The sequence below is a fragment of the Stegostoma tigrinum genome, chromosome 13 (assembly GCF_030684315.1).
Source record: "Stegostoma tigrinum isolate sSteTig4 chromosome 13, sSteTig4.hap1, whole genome shotgun sequence".
Classification (NCBI taxonomy): Eukaryota; Metazoa; Chordata; class Chondrichthyes; order Orectolobiformes; family Stegostomatidae; genus Stegostoma; species Stegostoma tigrinum.
This window is the reverse complement of record NC_081366.1, coordinates 11,934,598-11,951,547: the sequence shown is the minus strand read 5'-3', so window position 1 is coordinate 11,951,547 and position 16,950 is coordinate 11,934,598. Positions and strand designations below refer to the sequence as shown.

Sequence of the window (16,950 nt, the reverse complement as noted above, 5' to 3'; positions counted from 1 at the left end):
TGTTGAAGGCAAAAGCTGCCCTGACTTCAGTTGGAAGAAACACCTCGTGCTATATGGAGCTAAGACTCATGGTATCAACTTACAAAATATGAATTGGGAGAATGAGGAGGGAGTTAAATTTAGCACAAAATATGCCCAAGTTCCCAAAGCATATATCTAACATGGGGCGGCTCCCCTCTGTAATGCACTTAATTTATTCCCTGCACCGATAAAATATGATACTCTGTAAGCAGTGTGCAGACACACAGCTGCTAGGTGCAGTCTGGCTAAGACTGTGAGGGCAAGAGACACTCAGGAGGACAACAGTGAGTAAATTGAGTATGTTCGGCAGTGGGGGGTTGGGATTGTGGGAGTAAGGTTTAAGTCTTTGCATGCCTCGGCAGAATTGGATGTATAATTCATCTCTCTGCATCCCTCAAATACCAAATAGAGATGAAACTTTATTTATTGCATCAAAAGCAAGCAGCATCTGGTGCCCCAGTTGTCCTTCTCTATCTCTATAACTCCTCCATCCCCGCAGTCCTCTGAGATCTCTGTGTTTCTCCAACGCTGCCTATTTACACATGATCCATTTCTTAACTCCAATATTGACGGCAATGCACCCAAGCCCTAAACTCCAAAAATCACTCCTTAAATATTTTCACGTCCAACTCACGAGAGCAGCACTTCCTGAGGACTGTCCTTCTGCCAGTGCAGCACCAGCTCAGCATAGCCGCCGACATTGCTGCACTACACTTCTGACAGAGTGCCACTCCCTCACCTTCAAGAATGCAGAACTCCGTCAGTAATGTAGTCATTGACCCAGAGGGCCGTCAAGCTGCTTGCTCACTAGAATTGTAGAATCCCTACAAATACACCATTTAGCCCATCAAGTCTGCACCAACCCTCCGAAGAGCATCCCAACAAGGCCCAGCTCCCCACACTATCCATGTAACCCCACATTTCCCACAGCTAAGCACCTGGCCTACACATCCCTGGACACTACAGGCAATTTAGCATGGCCAATCCACCAAACCTGTTCATTTCATTACAGAGAGATGACTGGTGGTGGTTTAACCTGAGGGTAATTTCCTAATGGTATTAATGCTGGATTACTAATCGAGGGACCCAGGTTCGAGTCCCACCATGGCAGAAGATAGACTTTGAATTCAAATTTTCGAAAAAAATCAGGAATCATGAGTCTTATGATGACCAGGAAACCATTGTTGATTGTCAGTGAAAACCCTATCTGGTTCACTGTTGTCCTTTGGAAGGAAACTGCTGCCAATGTTTACAAGAGTTTAAATGAGCCAGAGAGGCAATACATTGACTTTACACCATGTTTGCAAGGGACTCTGCCAAGACAGAACGGTTCCCACGTTGCTGAGGGAAGTGAGTGTTGTGGTAACAGTAGGTCCGACCACAGTCTTCAATCCTTGGATATGGGAGTTGTGCCAGAATGCACAAGGATTACAAATGTTACAAGATTGTTGAAAAAATTGTAGGGAAGGACAAATCTGATAACTAGAGTCCAACTAGGCCAAATAAAATGGTGAGAAAACTCGTAGAGCTGATGCCAAGGACAAAATTAATTCTCAATTGGAGAAAGCTGTGCTAATAAGTGACAGTCAGCGTTGACTTGTGAAAGGAAAATCATATCTTTGATGACTCCACAGAGAGGATTGCGGAAAGTAGCTACAACATGTGGATTTTCAATAGGCATTCGATCAAATGGGCACTTTTGGTAAAATATCCAACTGCGAGAGATCCTGATGACCACAGGTCAGCCATGATCTTGCTGAATTTGCTTAAATTTGAATGCTTTACGGTCACTTGCATTTTACAGTGAATATTACAGTAAAACACACGGTGAAAAGCTTCAACTGTCACCACAATGCGGAGCCGTTTGGAACAGTTTAAGGATAAAGAGAGTGAAAAGATCTGGCTGAAAGAGAGTCTGTCTTCGTTCCACCACCTCTGCCATGAGTCCTGAGCTGGTTCACCAGCAACACCAGCGCTGCCACCCGTCCTCCCCTGCCTCGCTGCTGCCAGGATCCGACAAACCAATGTAGGACTTGCTAGTCTCTGGGCGCCTTCTGTTTGCCAATGGGCACAGCCCACTGCCACCGAGCCCTACCCTGAGCCCACACTCGCCCCATGACCAAGGGGCCCCAGCTCCACTGCCGTCTCGCTGAAACATAGAAACACAGAAAATATGCATAGGAGTAGGCCATTCGGCCCTTCAAGCCTGTGTCATCATACAGTACGATACGTGGCTGATCATACAGCTTCAGTACCCCCACCCCCCCCCCCGCTCTCTCTCCATGCCCATGCCGCTAGGAGTCTTCGCTCCGGCATGCCACGCTGTTGCTGCTGGAGCCGCTGCCTCACCAACCCTGGGTGTTCACACAGTCAGGCCGGGCCCTGACGCCACGCCATGGGTCCTCCTCCGAGATGTCGCCCCGCCGGCACCTGCCATGTTGAGGAGTCCGGCGCCACGCCCAGACGCTGGAATGAGCCATGTCCGACCAACAGGAGCCCGCCTGCACTCCAAGCACTGCCCACTCTCACCGCTGCGCTGACACTGCCAAACTAACCCGCCACAGGAAAGAAAAGCAAAAGGATAAAAAAAAGAAACAAAGCAGAAGTGAAATGAGAAAGAAAAGCAGATGGGAGCGGATGAGGCCTGGGCAAGAGCTCGCACGCAGAATTGCTATTCCACCGCCATCTTGGAACATACTCCACCATAGTTGAATCCTGTTCCTTCATAAGACTTACTCTGAAAATAGGAAACAGGTATTAAAGGAATGGTAGTAAGTTACATGAGAGATTGGCTAAAAGATTTGAGGCAGCCAATGACAGTGTTGTGTACAGTTATGCTAGGGTCAGTACAGGCACCAACACTTGTTATTTTAGAAATGACCTGGTCTTGGTTTATAGCAAGTACAATGCCGAAGTTTGTGGATAAAATAAACTTCGCAGCATCACAAGTAGTGAGGAGGATAGTAGTAGATTTTAAAGCAGCCTTCAGGAGTATGTAGAAATACTGTTACAACACATGCACACATCACAGATGCAATTCAATGTTGATAAATTGTGATGCTTCCAGCAAATGTGAGTACCAGATAAGTCCAATTTCAAAGTGAAACCAGGCTGAATAGAACATAAATATTATCTTGGCAATTTGGCTGCCATGGATAGTTGATCATTGAACATATTCACACATGACTGTTAATGTGGCTTTAATTAAAATAAAGTTTATTTAAAAAAAGAAGAAAAAGCCAAAGAGACAATTTGGAAAGATTAATTTAGACACAGCAAAAGGAAAAATTGAACACTTTAACCCTTACTCTAACCTTAATTCAACTTCAGTCAAGTATCACTCCCATCTCCACTAATATGGAGAAAGAATGTGATTGAAAGGTTCAGTTTTTGAGGTGCGCTCTACAACAGAGGAACCTCAGAATGCCTGCCCACAAATTTTTGAAGGTGACACATGAGAAGATAGGTTGGTTGAGGAAATGTATAGGATACCTGGATAAAGTACAAAAACTAGACAACAAAAGTGTTGGAAATCACAGCGGATCAGTCAGCATCCATGGATCTCCACAGATGCTGCCTGGCCTGCGTTGATTTCCAGCATTTTTTTGTTTTCGATACACATTCCAGCAACTGCAGTAATTTGTTCCTATAAAAGCTAGGTAGTCATTCAAAAGATTTCCCAACCTCTGTGTAGTTCTCAATCGGAGCATTATGTTCAATTCTGATCAACAAACGTTACGAAGTATGTTCAGTTCAGACTGTGGAGTGGACACAGGGGGATTTATCAGGGTGTTACCAGAGATGGGGGATTTCAATGATGTGGAGCAATTGTGGAAAATGGGTTAGTTCTCCTCAGAGCAGAGCAGGATAAGGGAAAACCTAATGGAGTTGTTCAAAATACTGAAAGGTTTTGATGGCTCACGCAGGAGAAAGTATCACCTCTGGCGTACCAGAGATTATCGGTTTAAAATCACTGGCAAAAGAACCAGAGGGAAAATGAGAATGCATCTTTACACTGAGGGTGGTTCCAACCTTTGTACAATTTATCTGAACAGGTAGTGGAACTGGATTCCACAAGAGCATTCAAAAGATAATCAGACAGATAGCTGAAGAGAACAAAATCTCACGATTTTGGGGATAAGGGCTGGTATGTGGGACCCACTTCAGGCCCTTGGCCTACTCTATTGTCAGTCATAATAGCTCCATTCAACAATAAGCAGCAAGGAACCAGGTGGTTCATTGAGTTATTTAGCTTAAGTCACATGATATCTAGGAGAGGAAGTGTGTCTTCACCTTGCTGTTCCAAATTACTTTCTAACTATTTCCTAAATAAGCAAAAAGACCCGACCTTCAAATCATGGAATATACCGTTCCATTCAAATATTATCAAAAATTGGTATTTGTGACTTGGATGGTTCATTCAAAGAACAGGCCAAATGGTCGCATTGTTAAATAATTAATTCTTACTGCATACAATGGTTGGATAACTGTTGTCCCCCAGCCCACCTACATGTGAGGGTTACTTTAAGGCTCTTTCTCAGAATAAATGGCTCTTATTTTCGAAAACAACGCACTAATAACAGGGTGCATTTGGCTCCAAATGAATTATTGACGCTTGTTCGATGGGCGTTGTGACCTGTGTGTTTTACGTAATTCCTTTCTTTGTTATCGCATGCTAGGATTTTGGAAAGTAAATTCTGCTGTAGTAGCTGTTAAATGAAATCGCCTGATACACAGCAAATACTGGGAAAAATCAGTTTTTAAGGGAGAGCTTGGCTAAAGAGCAGGCAGGCATGGCATTCCAAATGGCCACATTCTGAGCAGTCAGATTTGATTACTGTACCATGCTAGAATCTGTCTATTACAGCACTCGGTAACTCTGGGGGCACTGAGACAGCTAACCTATGCCATGGTGATTATCGTGATTTTCAAGAGGGAATACTTTTTGAAATAGCGAAGCGACTGGGGGTATAAAAGCAAAATAAATGTAAAAAGATACCGCTAGAAATCTGAAATAAAAACAGAAAGTGCTGGAGAAATTCAGCAGATCTGTCAGCATCTGTGGAGAGGGAAACAGAGTTAACGTTTTAATGTGTTATGACTCTTCTATAAAAAAAGACATTCAGGCATATATTATAATGTCTGACTGAGGTTTTGTTGGGGTCCCAGGGGAGTATGTTGAGTAAGCCCCACTGCTTTCCCACCCATCGCTGAGCTGTGTCCCATAAAATTGCAGCAAGATAAAACACCCACAGGCTGACACTGCCTCACCTCCCACCCCTTAGCCTTATTGAGGCCTTCAACTGCTCAATTAAGGGGCTGTTGAAGACTTCATTCAGTTGCCATGAAGTGGAAGGTGAGTGAGAGCCAGTGGCCACCTTTTCATCAATTTTGTTGAAAATGAAGAATAGGAACTTGGAAGTTAACTCCCTTCGGGATGCTCTGTGCTTATTGGAGGCACTAAACCCTGCTCTTGTCTATTTCACCGAGCCTCTCCCTGCCTCTGTCGCCTGATCCCTCCCCAACATACAGCCCTGGCTTAGTCCAATCTCTACGTTGCCTTCTTCATGGGGCAAGAATGTAAATTACAGCCTGTTGGTCACCTTTAGAAAACTCCAGTAACTAGCATTTGATGCCATCCGTCTCCTTGGCAACTGTCTGAAGCTGAGCCAGTGTTAGATTTGACCCTGGGCTGGGTTTCCTACTGTCACTGAGGATGCCTGTTTCCACCTTTGTAGCATCACCTGACTAGGTGCCAGCCTACTGTCATCTGCTGTTGAAACCCTCACCTATTCCTTGGTTACCTCTAGACCTGTCGATTCCATTGCATTCTTGGCTAGGCTCCTACTTTCATCAACTTAAGTTTATCTAAAACTTTGCTTCCCCGGTCCTTCCACCAATTGAACTTCAGCCACTACTTGTGGGTTCAATGGCCAGCATTGGCACCCAGTTAAACAATGCCTGTTTTCACATCTCCTTTGTAGCCTTGATACTCCTCCCTATCTCTGTAACCTTCTCCAGCCTCACAGGCCTTCAATTCTGGCCCCTTGCACATCCCCAAATTGTACTTGTTGCACCGTGGTTGTCTGTATCTTTGGTGGCTAACATCTCAAGGCTTGAATTTGACTCCCTGAACCTCTTCAGACCTCCTTCCTTTGAGGTGCTCCTTGCAAGCTGCCCTGAAGTTTTTTTTATGTACTCTTGTGAAGTCCCCCAGATGTTTCGCTGCATTAAAGGAGCTATGCAGATGCAAGTTTTTGTTGTAAGGAAGGGAAGGAGGGGCAAAACTCTGTTGTCTCTATAAAATGCCACCAATTCAAGGAAAGAAAGAAATTGAAACAACCAAAAATTCAGTTCCCCAGATATCACCAAGCCTTGTCAGCATTTCCAGCACTGTTTTGGCTTCAGATTTTGAAAAATAATTCTTTTCTGGGGTGTTGGCAACATTGGCAAGGCCAACTCTAATTTGCCATCTCTAATTGCCCTCAAACTGAGTGGCTTGCAAGGGCATATTGCTGTGTGCCTGAAGTTATATGTAGGGCAAAGTGGCTAAGGATGGCAAATTTCCTTCCCTAATGAATTGTTAGTGAACCAAGTAGAATTATTACAACAATCAATTTCAGCATCCTTAGTATTTTCGCTTTAGGAAATAAAGTAAATCAGATGGGTGTGACTGAATTGCAGGTGGGAAGGGCAGCCAGCTACTAGTGACTGGTATGGTAGCTCAGCGGTCAGTTCTGCTACCTCACAGTGTGAGGGGCCTGGGTTTGATCCCAGCCTCGGGTGACTGTGTGGAATTTGCTCGTTCTCCTGTTGCCTGTGCAGGTTTCTCTCACAGTCCAAAGGCGAGTAGGTTAAATGGATTAGCCATGGGAGATGCAGGGTAACATGGATTGGGTGGGATGCTTTTGGAAAGATTGGTGTGAATCTGATGGGTCGAATAGCCTGATTCCACACGTTAGGGATTATGTGACAGCAACTTTGATTGGCTTAAAGTAATCACAAAAGTGACTGGAAAATATCAAAGGTTAAACAAAAATACCTGCAACTTGGAAGTGATTATTTTGACAACATAAGAAGGGATTAAGCTGAAGCCGTAGACAATAGCAGGGTGACACAGCAACAGAGCAATGGAAAACATTCAGGGAGGCGATAGTTCATGTGCAAACTTGGCGTTGTCATTTGTAATGAAAAAGCAGAGTGAATGCACTCTGTGTAGGGAAATAAAAATTTAAAAATAATCAAATATCAAGAACAAGACTGAGTTAATAACCCAGGAAGAATATTAGAAAAATGCATGAGAAAATGGAAAATGTGAAGTGGGAGGCAAAGAGAGGATCCAAGAAAAGATTAACATCCAACATTAAATGGAAAACCTGAAATATTTTATGAACCCACAAAGTGTAAATTATTATCCAAGAAAAGTTGGGCAGTAAAGGACCCAAGGGAAAATGTTGGTGCAGAGGCAGCAAATCTGTTGAGATAATTAATTAATGCTTTATGTCTGTCTTCACAAAGAAAAACATTTATTGGGTTGGAAGGGGCATTGGAAGTTGTTGACAGAGTTGTATGGTACAATTTTTCGCATCCAGCATGTTGCAACCAAAGTTGTGCTGGATGTCAGAACTTGCTGGCTACCAGAAAGAAAATCAGAATGCATTAATTCAGATTGGAATGGCTTAATTCCGTGAGTAGAGTATGTAAGAATATCAACTGGTATAATTGCAAAGCATCATAGTTTATTGGTGCTGCTGCTATTAATTCAATTCTCACACATTGAATTTAATATCTCTTTAAACCTCCCTCCTTCCCCGATACTTGTTTAAAATAAGAAAAGGTCAATAGAAGAGGTGCCCAGTTTTCAGACAATACTGTTTTCTTAGGTCTCTGGATTTGGTAAAATGTTCCTACTGATTGAAATGATATATTGAAAAGATTTAACATTAGAAAGCTGATAAATTACCTGGCCCAGGTGGGATGCATATTTTGAAGGCTGTTGACCAAAAATATTTCAATGTTTGTTAGATGGAGCAGTAGAGCCAGGGATTTAGAGAATTGCTGATTTTACACCATTATTCTCACTCTGGAACCTTGTATTGAGTTCTCAAATTCCATCATATCACAGGTGTTGCATGTGTATTTGGAAGGAACAGGTGACTTTGAACTAATGTTCCTTCATTCGCACCTCATGTTTAATTCCAAAATGAACTAATAGATAATGTTTGTTTGCTTTGCTTCAGCTACTGTGATTATCTGGATGGTAGCAGGTCATCTGGATGGATCTTGTTGTTTTTCCCTCACTTTAATTCCTACTCGGCCCAGGAAGTGACGTTTTTACTCATCGTTAATGCAACTACAACAAGAGCTTGCTTTGCATGTCGTCTTGATGAGAATAACTTGTCTCAAAGTCATGCTACAAAGCAGTGTAAAACTGAGAATTGACTCTAAGCCAGTGAAGGAGTTACTGGAACAAGTAGTTAAAAGCCTGAACAATGATTTGGGTTGCAGAGATCATCTTAAAGGAGCCAAAACGTGGAGGCGCTGGTGCTGCACTGGGGTTGGCCAAGGTCAAACATCACACGATATATTCCAACAGGTTTATTTGAAAATGTACACTTTTTTTTGAAAACGCAAACTTTCAAAGCTCATCCCCTTGCTCAACGTTTAAACCTGTTAGACTACAATCTGGTTTCATGTGATGTTTGATCCTAAAGGAGGAGAGAGAGAGATAGAGAAAGAGATCTAAGGATAGAATTGCCGAGACTGGTTGGACGCATACCAGTGGGTGCTGTCACATATCTGCCTCTATCTGCCCTGCCCTCACACTCCTCCTATTGGTCACCTGATAGATCACCCACGCACCCTACCACTGTCAAGTAGCCAATCAGAAAGTGAGTGGAAACACAAACAGAAATTGCTGGAAAAGCTGAGCAGGTCTGGCAGCGTCTATGGAGAGAAATCAGAGTTAACGTTGCAGGTTGAGTGATCCTTCCTCAGAACTCTGCAGCATCCATAGATCCCTCGATATTCATTCAGAAAATGAGTGGATTCTTCATTACTCTGATTGGATGATTTTGGCTGAAAGTCAAACAGCCTTTGCCCCACCCACTGTCTCAGATGCCTTTGCTATCAATCTCAAAAACATTCAAGGAAGGTTTGTTTAAGCACAAATTGTTCTTGAACCCAAGATTGTTCTCCTATGTCTTGGTTGCAGCAGTGACCTGGAGATTATTTATTAATTCCTAGAGACCCCAGAAGAATCCAAAGGATTTCCAACTGAATTAAGAACCTCTGCAGATGAAAGCACAAGCACGTTTAAAAAGTTAAAATAAAGGATTTTCAAAAGGGCATGTGAGGGAGCACAGAGATCCCCAGCATTGTAGGATTGGCAAGGGTTATAGAGACAATCATAGAGTTTGAACAACATGTAAAAAGGTCCTTCGATCCAACATATCTGTACTCTTCATTAAGTGTATATCCATTCTAATCCTATTTTCCAGCACTTAGCTCTGTATGCTGCAACATTTCAAGTGCTCATTTAAATATTTCATAGTGTGGTTATTGGCTTGCTTACTGAGTTGTCTGGTTATTGTACAGCTATTTCGTCACCATGCTAGGTAACATCATCAGTGCGGCCTCCTATGTAGAGATGTTGTTCTACTCTGTTTAGTATTTTATATGATCCGATCTGTTAAGTTGGGTTGTATCATTTCTGGTTCTGTTCTGCATGGGTTTGTATGTGGGGGTTCTAATCCCATATGCTTATTGATTAGATTTTGTGTATGCCTCTCGGAAATCCCATCTGTGTCAGTGGTTGGCTTGATCTAAGATGGTCGCATTGTCCCAGTTAAATTGTTGGCCTTCATTGTCCAATTGCACTGAGATAAGGGAAAGTTCGCTGTGTTGTTTTGCTGCTAGCTGGTACCAGTGTATCCCGATGGCTAGTTTTCTTCCAGTTTGGCCAATGTAATGTTTGTTGCGGTCATTGCAAGTTATTTTGTAAACTACATTGGTCCTGCATGTCGTGGGTATGGGGTCTTTGGTCCTTGTGAGTGTTCGCCATAGTATGGCAGTGGGTTTGTGTGCTACCATGATTCTTAGTGGTCGCAGGAATCTCATTGTCAGTCCTGATATGTTCCTGAGATAAGGCTGTGTCATCCACAGGTGCCTGGAGATAGACAACACCAGGAGGTCATAGCATACCCAAATACACTGGCCACGCTACCCTATATCAAGAACATATCAGAACTGACGAGTCTCCTACGACCACTAGGAACACACAAGCCTGCAACCACTCTACGATAAACACTCACAAGGACCAAAGACCCCATACCCATGACATGCAGGACCAACTTGGTTTACAAGATGACTGCAACAAGCATTACATCGGCCAGACTAGAAGGAATCTAGACATCAAGGTACACAAACACCAGCTAGCAGCAAAACAACACGACAAACTTTCCCTCATCTCAGTGCAATCGGACAATGCAGGCCAACAATTTAACTGGGACAATGTGAACATCCTAGCTCAAGCCAATCACAGACACACACGGGGATTCCTAGAGGCCTAGTTTTCGACCCGTAAGTCAATCAACAAACATATGAGATTAGACCCCGTATGCAAACCCATTCAGAACAGAACCGGAAATGATACAACCCAACTTAACAGATCGGATCATATAAATTTCAAGTGGAGTAGAACAACATCTCTACATTGGAGGCCGCACTGAAGATGTTTCCTAGAACAGTGACAAAACGCCTTTAGGATAACCAGCCAGCTCAGCGAGCAAGCCAGCAACCTCATGTTGAAAGATTGGAGAAACTGGGCTTGTATACACTTGAGTTTAAGCGAATGAGTGGGGATCTGATTGAGGCGTATAAGATTATTAAGGGATTGGACTCTCTGGAGGCAGGAAGCATATTTCCGCTGATGGGTGAGTCCAGAACCAGAGGACACAGTTTAAAAATAAGGGGTAGGCCATTTAGAGCAGAGTTGAGGAAAAACGTCTTCACCCAGAGAGTGGTGGATATATGGAGTGCTCTGCCCCAGAAGGCAGTGGAGGCCAACTCTCTGGATACTTTCAAGAAAGAGATGGATAGAGCTCTTAAAGATAGTGGAATCAAGGGTTTTGGGGATAAGGCAGGAACAGGAAACTAATTGTGGATGATCATAATGAATGGTGGTGCTGGCTCGAAGGCCGAATGGCCTACTCCAGCACCTATTGTCTATTGTCTATTGTCACCCTCAATCCAAGCTACAAATCTTCTCAAGAACTTTAAATTTCATAATGTCTTGACAGATCTTTGATTAATCATAGAGCCCTACAGTGTTGCCATTTGGCCAATCGAGTCTACACTGACCCTCCAAAGAGTATTCACCTAGACCCACTCTATTCCTGTAACCCAACTGTGGGAGGAAGCCGAAGCACCCGAAGGAAAACCACACGGACACGGGGAACATATGCAAACTCCACACAGACAGTTGCGTAAGACTGAGATCGAACGCGGGTTGCTGGATGTTAAACTGTGGTGTGGCGTGGGATAGGAGGGGTGAGGCCATGGAGTTATTTGAAAACAATGATGAGAGTTGTAAGAGCTTGACATTACTATAGTGGAAGTTAGTACAGGTCAGAGAGCATGGTGGGGGTAGCTGGTGTGGTGACAGTGGGGGCAGGTCAGAGTGTGGGCATCACAGTCTTACCTGAGATTAAGTTTCCAAATGGTGGGTAAGAGAGAGACCTACCAGGAGTGCATTGGAATGGCTGAGCCTGGAGCTAACAAATGCAGGGACAAGCGGTTCGGCAGCAGGCGAAGAAGCAGTGACGCAAAAATGGATCAATAATTGGGTCCTGGTGAAGAAAGGAATCTCATCATTGCGCAGAATCCAAGAGTTGAAAATAGCCTGGGGTAGCCTGTGACAGTGGTTCAGGAGAGGGAATGGACTGATTTTCTTCAACTCTCAGGGTGATTTTGGGACTGAAAAGACTCCAAAATGACAGTGAGCAAAAAATAATGCATAAATGTAGGCTTGAATGATTAAGGAGACTGATTGATGTAAAGTGACATGCAGATCCAACCCATAATATGCACATGGGATTTGATAAGAGTTGTGTAGTATCTCTATTAATTAAATTGTGAGGGGTAACTGTGCATTAGAGAGTGTTTCCCGTGTCTCTGAGTCAAAGTCAAATATTGAGGGAGTGCAGCGCTGCCAGCAGCCACGTCTTTCAGATACGGTATTATTAAACTGGGCCCCATCTGCTGTTGGTTTGGAGGCGGGGGGGGGAGAGGATGCAGGTTTTTATGAAGTATCCCATTGCCCCACGACTGCAAAGAGGATTCTCCCATTGCGTTCACTTTAACCCTGGACACCCCCACAGCAGGTCATTATATCACAGCTAGCCGTGAGAAGCTGCCAGTGTACAGAGTACCTGTTGTGTTTCCGTCCCACCCTCACTTCTTTACAAACAGTGACTGCACTTCAAGAAGAAAAAGCACTTCACAGGCCGTAAAGCACTTTGTGACGTCGAGAAAGGCACTATATAAACGCACATCTTTCTCTCTTTGCCTTCCTCCGTAGAGGCGCGTGAGCCCTTGTACCTCATTGGTGCCAGATGCCCACTCAAACAGCAGCCTGCACTGCTGTGAGAACGGCAGATGGGAGGTGTGGTGTGTGTCGGGTTAGCAACTCTGATCGGGCATGTTTCCTGGTGGTTTCATCCAATGCCCTTCTGCCTCCGACCAACCCACCCCGTCTCTGATTTCTCTCCCAGCTGGTAAATCAAAAGCCACCTAAAGAAAACGCACAGCTCTTTTTTCTCTTTTAAAGCCCCCCCTGAGTTTTCTTGCCAGTTTGCTGGAAGCAGTGCCCAGGAGCTTAATCCTGAATTCCCGGAGACTCTAGGACAATCCTGGAGAACTGGCAGCTCGAGATATGTGTCCCAGCTGGTACAGATATCCGCTGCTTGAAGATTAGCTTCTTTCAAACATAAATTAGCCAAGTGATTTGGTTAGTTTGAGAGCTCTGATATTCTTAGGCCACCCCATGTGGGTGCAATTACTCCTGGGGTGTGCGTGTGTGATCTTCATCTGCTTACATTTGAGACCAATCTCCAGAAGCTTCCGCTGCAGCCTGTGTAGAATATGTGTGGGTTCAGATTAATGGAACAATGAACAGCTGGCTGGAAGTTTGTGGTTCTGAAATGCTTCTCTGTTCCCTTTAAGGCCCAACAATAATAGCACAGAGACCAGAAACAATCCTCCACTACTTCAGACAAAAGCAGTGAGAAAGGAGTGATGATCCTAACCCTAATCCTAACCCTAACCTATTGCACTGTCCCTGGACTGGGACTTCAGGGGCACAAGGGTGGCTCTGTAGCTCAGTGGTTAGCACTGCTGCCTCATGGGGCCAGGGATCTGGGTTCAATTCCAACTTCAGGCGACTGTCTGTGTGGAGTTTGCACATTCTCTCTGTGTCTGCGCGGGTTTCCTCTGGGTGCTCTGGTTTCCTCTGGGTGCTCTGGTTTCCTCCCACAGTCCAAAGGTGTGCAGGTTGGGTGGATCAGCCGTGCTAAATTGCCCGTAGTGTCCAGGGATGTGTAGATTAGGTGCATTAGCACCAGGAAATTCAGGGTTACAAGGATAGGGAAGTTGGATGGATCTGGGTTGATTCTCTTTGCAGGGTCAGTGTGGACTTGTTGGGACTGAATGGCCTGTTCCCACACTGTAGGGATTCTATGGGTAGCTCACCTGGAGTGTGAGTGGGAGCCTCTCGGAATTACAATGATGCTCACTCACATCAAGAATCCAAGTGTGGAGGCTTTCAGTGTTGGGGAAGCTGTTGTGTTGGCTATGGCCAACCTGAAGTCACTTACCATCTGCCTCAGGTACAGCAGAGGAATCTACGCATGTTTAGCCGTTTAATGACAAACCCTCCATAAGCCCTCAACTCGTGAGATAGGATTGAAAGCAAATCTGTTTCTGAAAAATATGCATTTATATAGCACCATGGCCCATCTGGGGTACCAACTGAATGAGTGGACTAAACCATGACAGGTGGAATTTAAATTAAGGAAATGTGAGGGTGTTCACTTTGGACCCAAGAAAGAGCAGAAATCTATATTACCTCAGTGATAAAGGGGCAGAGCTGCAGAGGGGCAGCGAATGGCGGGTGTCCATTTGTGTGAACCACTTAAAATGTGCATAGAGGTACACAAATTGGTCGTAGCAGCAAATGGAATGTTGGGCTTTTCCTCAAAGGGGGTATGGAATAAAAAAAATCATTGGATTTTAAAAGGAAGCAGCCACGGAGACAGTAGATGCACTGGTCGTAATCTTCCAAGATTCTGGAGAGTCCCAGAGAACTGGAAAACTACTGTTCTTCAAAAAGAAGGCAAAAAGCAGGCAAATGTAATCCAGTTAATTTAGTATTGTTATAGAATAGAATAGAAATTTATTGTCACATGTACATTTACAAGAAAAATATAGTGAAAAGTTTTATAAGCCTACATCAACAACAGAAGTCAGAAATGAGAATAATAATAAAAAAGGAAAATTAAGACATAGTTCATCACAGTTAACTGATCGGCTCCTGGGCTCAGAGAAAGCTGAAGATGCAACCAGGATGAGAACACCATGCTGAGCTGCTGGAACACTGGGCCAGAAGCCTCTGCTGAAGAAGACCACCTTGCTGGGCAGATATCACCATTCCTGAATGAAACCGGCTGCCGGGTCCTGGAATACCTGGATGCCTAAAAAAAGAAATACCTCCACTCAGGGACAAGGCCTCCACATGGGGGCAAGGCCACCACACCATAGAGTAAGGGGTCACTCAGCTAGGACAGAGAAGTGAAGGAATTTTTTCTCTCAGAGGGTAGTGAATCTGGAGTTGTTTACTACAAAGGGCTGTAGAAGTTGGGTCATTGAGTATAGTCAAGGCTGAGACAGACAAAATTAATCAGTAAGGGGATCAAGAGTTGTGGGGAAAAGGTAGAAAAATGGAGTCGAGGATCATCGTGTGAATCATGATCTCAACAAATGGTGGAGGACACAACAATGGGCCAAACAGCCTACTTCTGCTCTGCGCCTTATGATGTTACAGTCTTCTGAAAATGTGGAATTTGGAAACAGATCAGCCATGATCTTCTAGCAGGTCTGACTTGAGGGCCCAATAATCTATTTGTGCTTTGAGTTTGTATGCAGGCATGTTAAGATGACGAAGAGACTCTTCAATTGTACAGATTGGCCCTCCCCCACCCGGAGTATCTGTGTTTGTAAGTGTGTAACCCCCCCCACTGGGAGGATAGGAAGGAGAGACTGTGATGAAGTGGTAATGACACTGGACTCGCATTGACAGTCCCAGACTGATGATCTGAGGGCGTGGGTTCAAATGTAACAGAATGAAATTTGAAATTTGGACTGAGGAAAGCCAGTCTAATGGTGATCAGATAACTGTTGCATTTATCATCAATACTCATCGAGTTTATCATTCAGAGATGGAAATCGGCCTCCCTTACCTAGTTGGGCCTACATGTGACGTCAGACCATCAAATTGTGGCTGGTCCTTAACCATCCCTCTGAGCTAGCCTAATAAACCACTCAATTCATGCTTGGTTAGGGATGGGCAATAAATGTTGACCTTGTGAGTGATACCACATCCTGTGAATGAGCAACATCTCTATACAGCTTTGTGGGCCTGTAGCATATTCTCACCACAATGTCTTTAGACACTTACTGATTCAAATTCTGAGGAAAGGATGTATGGACTAGACTTATACTCCCTTCAGTTCAAAAGATTAAAGGGAGTCCTCATCAAATTGTTACAAACAAGAAAAGAGCTTTACAGGATAGATGTAGGGAACCACTTCCTCTTGGACGGAGCTCAGAACAAGGGAAACAAATGGTTGCGGATATTGGAAACTCTCTTCCCTCAAAGGTGTTGAGTCCTGCTTTCAGTTGAAAAATACAAAACTGAGATTTATTGGTTGAAGTTTCCTTAGACTGAGTGTTAGTTGTTGAATAATCAAAGTCAAGGAAACAGGTAATTTTCTGGAGAAGGGATTTGTATCAGTGGAAGAAGTCAGGTGAACTGTCTCCACTTGCAGGAGGATCAGCGACCAGAGGATACAGATTTAAGCTGATCGGCAAAGCAAATGATGAGGAAGCTAATATCTGTCGTGTTATGACTTGTTGTGAACTGGAATGCAATGCCTTAATGGTGGAGGGGCAGATTCAAAAGGAGCGTTTGAAAGGGAACCGGATAAGCAATTGAAGGGAGTAGCACTAATTTTTTGGTTCAATGTAAGAGGCAACACAGGCATTTTGGGCAGAATGGCCTCCTTTCAGACTGTAACATTCCATAATTCTATAAAACCAGCGCCACACTGATGGAGGAGAGCCCTGCTGGGCATTGTCAAGCCTGTTAGATTGCTGGGCTGAATGTCTGGAGCAGATTGTGAAGAATTCTAACCTCCCAAATAGACAATTTACATTGTGATTGTAACACGGTCAGCCAGGTGGACCTCGGAGCATATGAGTTGCCTGATTTGGGCTGTTAGCCTGGTCCAATCAGGGAGCCCGGGCTGGATATAAAGGGGAGTATCAGAGGTGCTGTTCACCCTGGCAGCTGACTGAGGGAGCTGGATCACTGCCAAGTACTTTCCACATGAAAGTAAAGGTGACTTGGTGATGGGAGACCTGCCTCTGTCGAGTTATTTCATTATCTTTAACATGTTCCATCAAATTCTGAATTAGCCGCAGAGATGCAACTGGATTTCAGATCTTACCAAGGAAGGTTCATCTTGTTTGTGGTCTTTGAGTTGGGTCCTTTTGGAGCCAGTGCAACATCAAGGAGACTCTGTTTGTCTGTATGTAGTCCCTTGTAGCAGTTTCCATGTGAAATATGTCATTAGATGAGATGGGAAAGTGCTG

General features: G+C 44.1%; 1 protein-coding gene across 1 annotated transcript in view; it reads left to right on the top strand.

Annotated features, from left to right (window-relative positions):
* Positions 1–16,950, top strand: part of flt4 (fms related receptor tyrosine kinase 4) — a 240,824-nt gene that overhangs the window by 63,079 nt on the left and 160,795 nt on the right. The gene's annotated exons all lie outside the window — the stretch shown is intronic.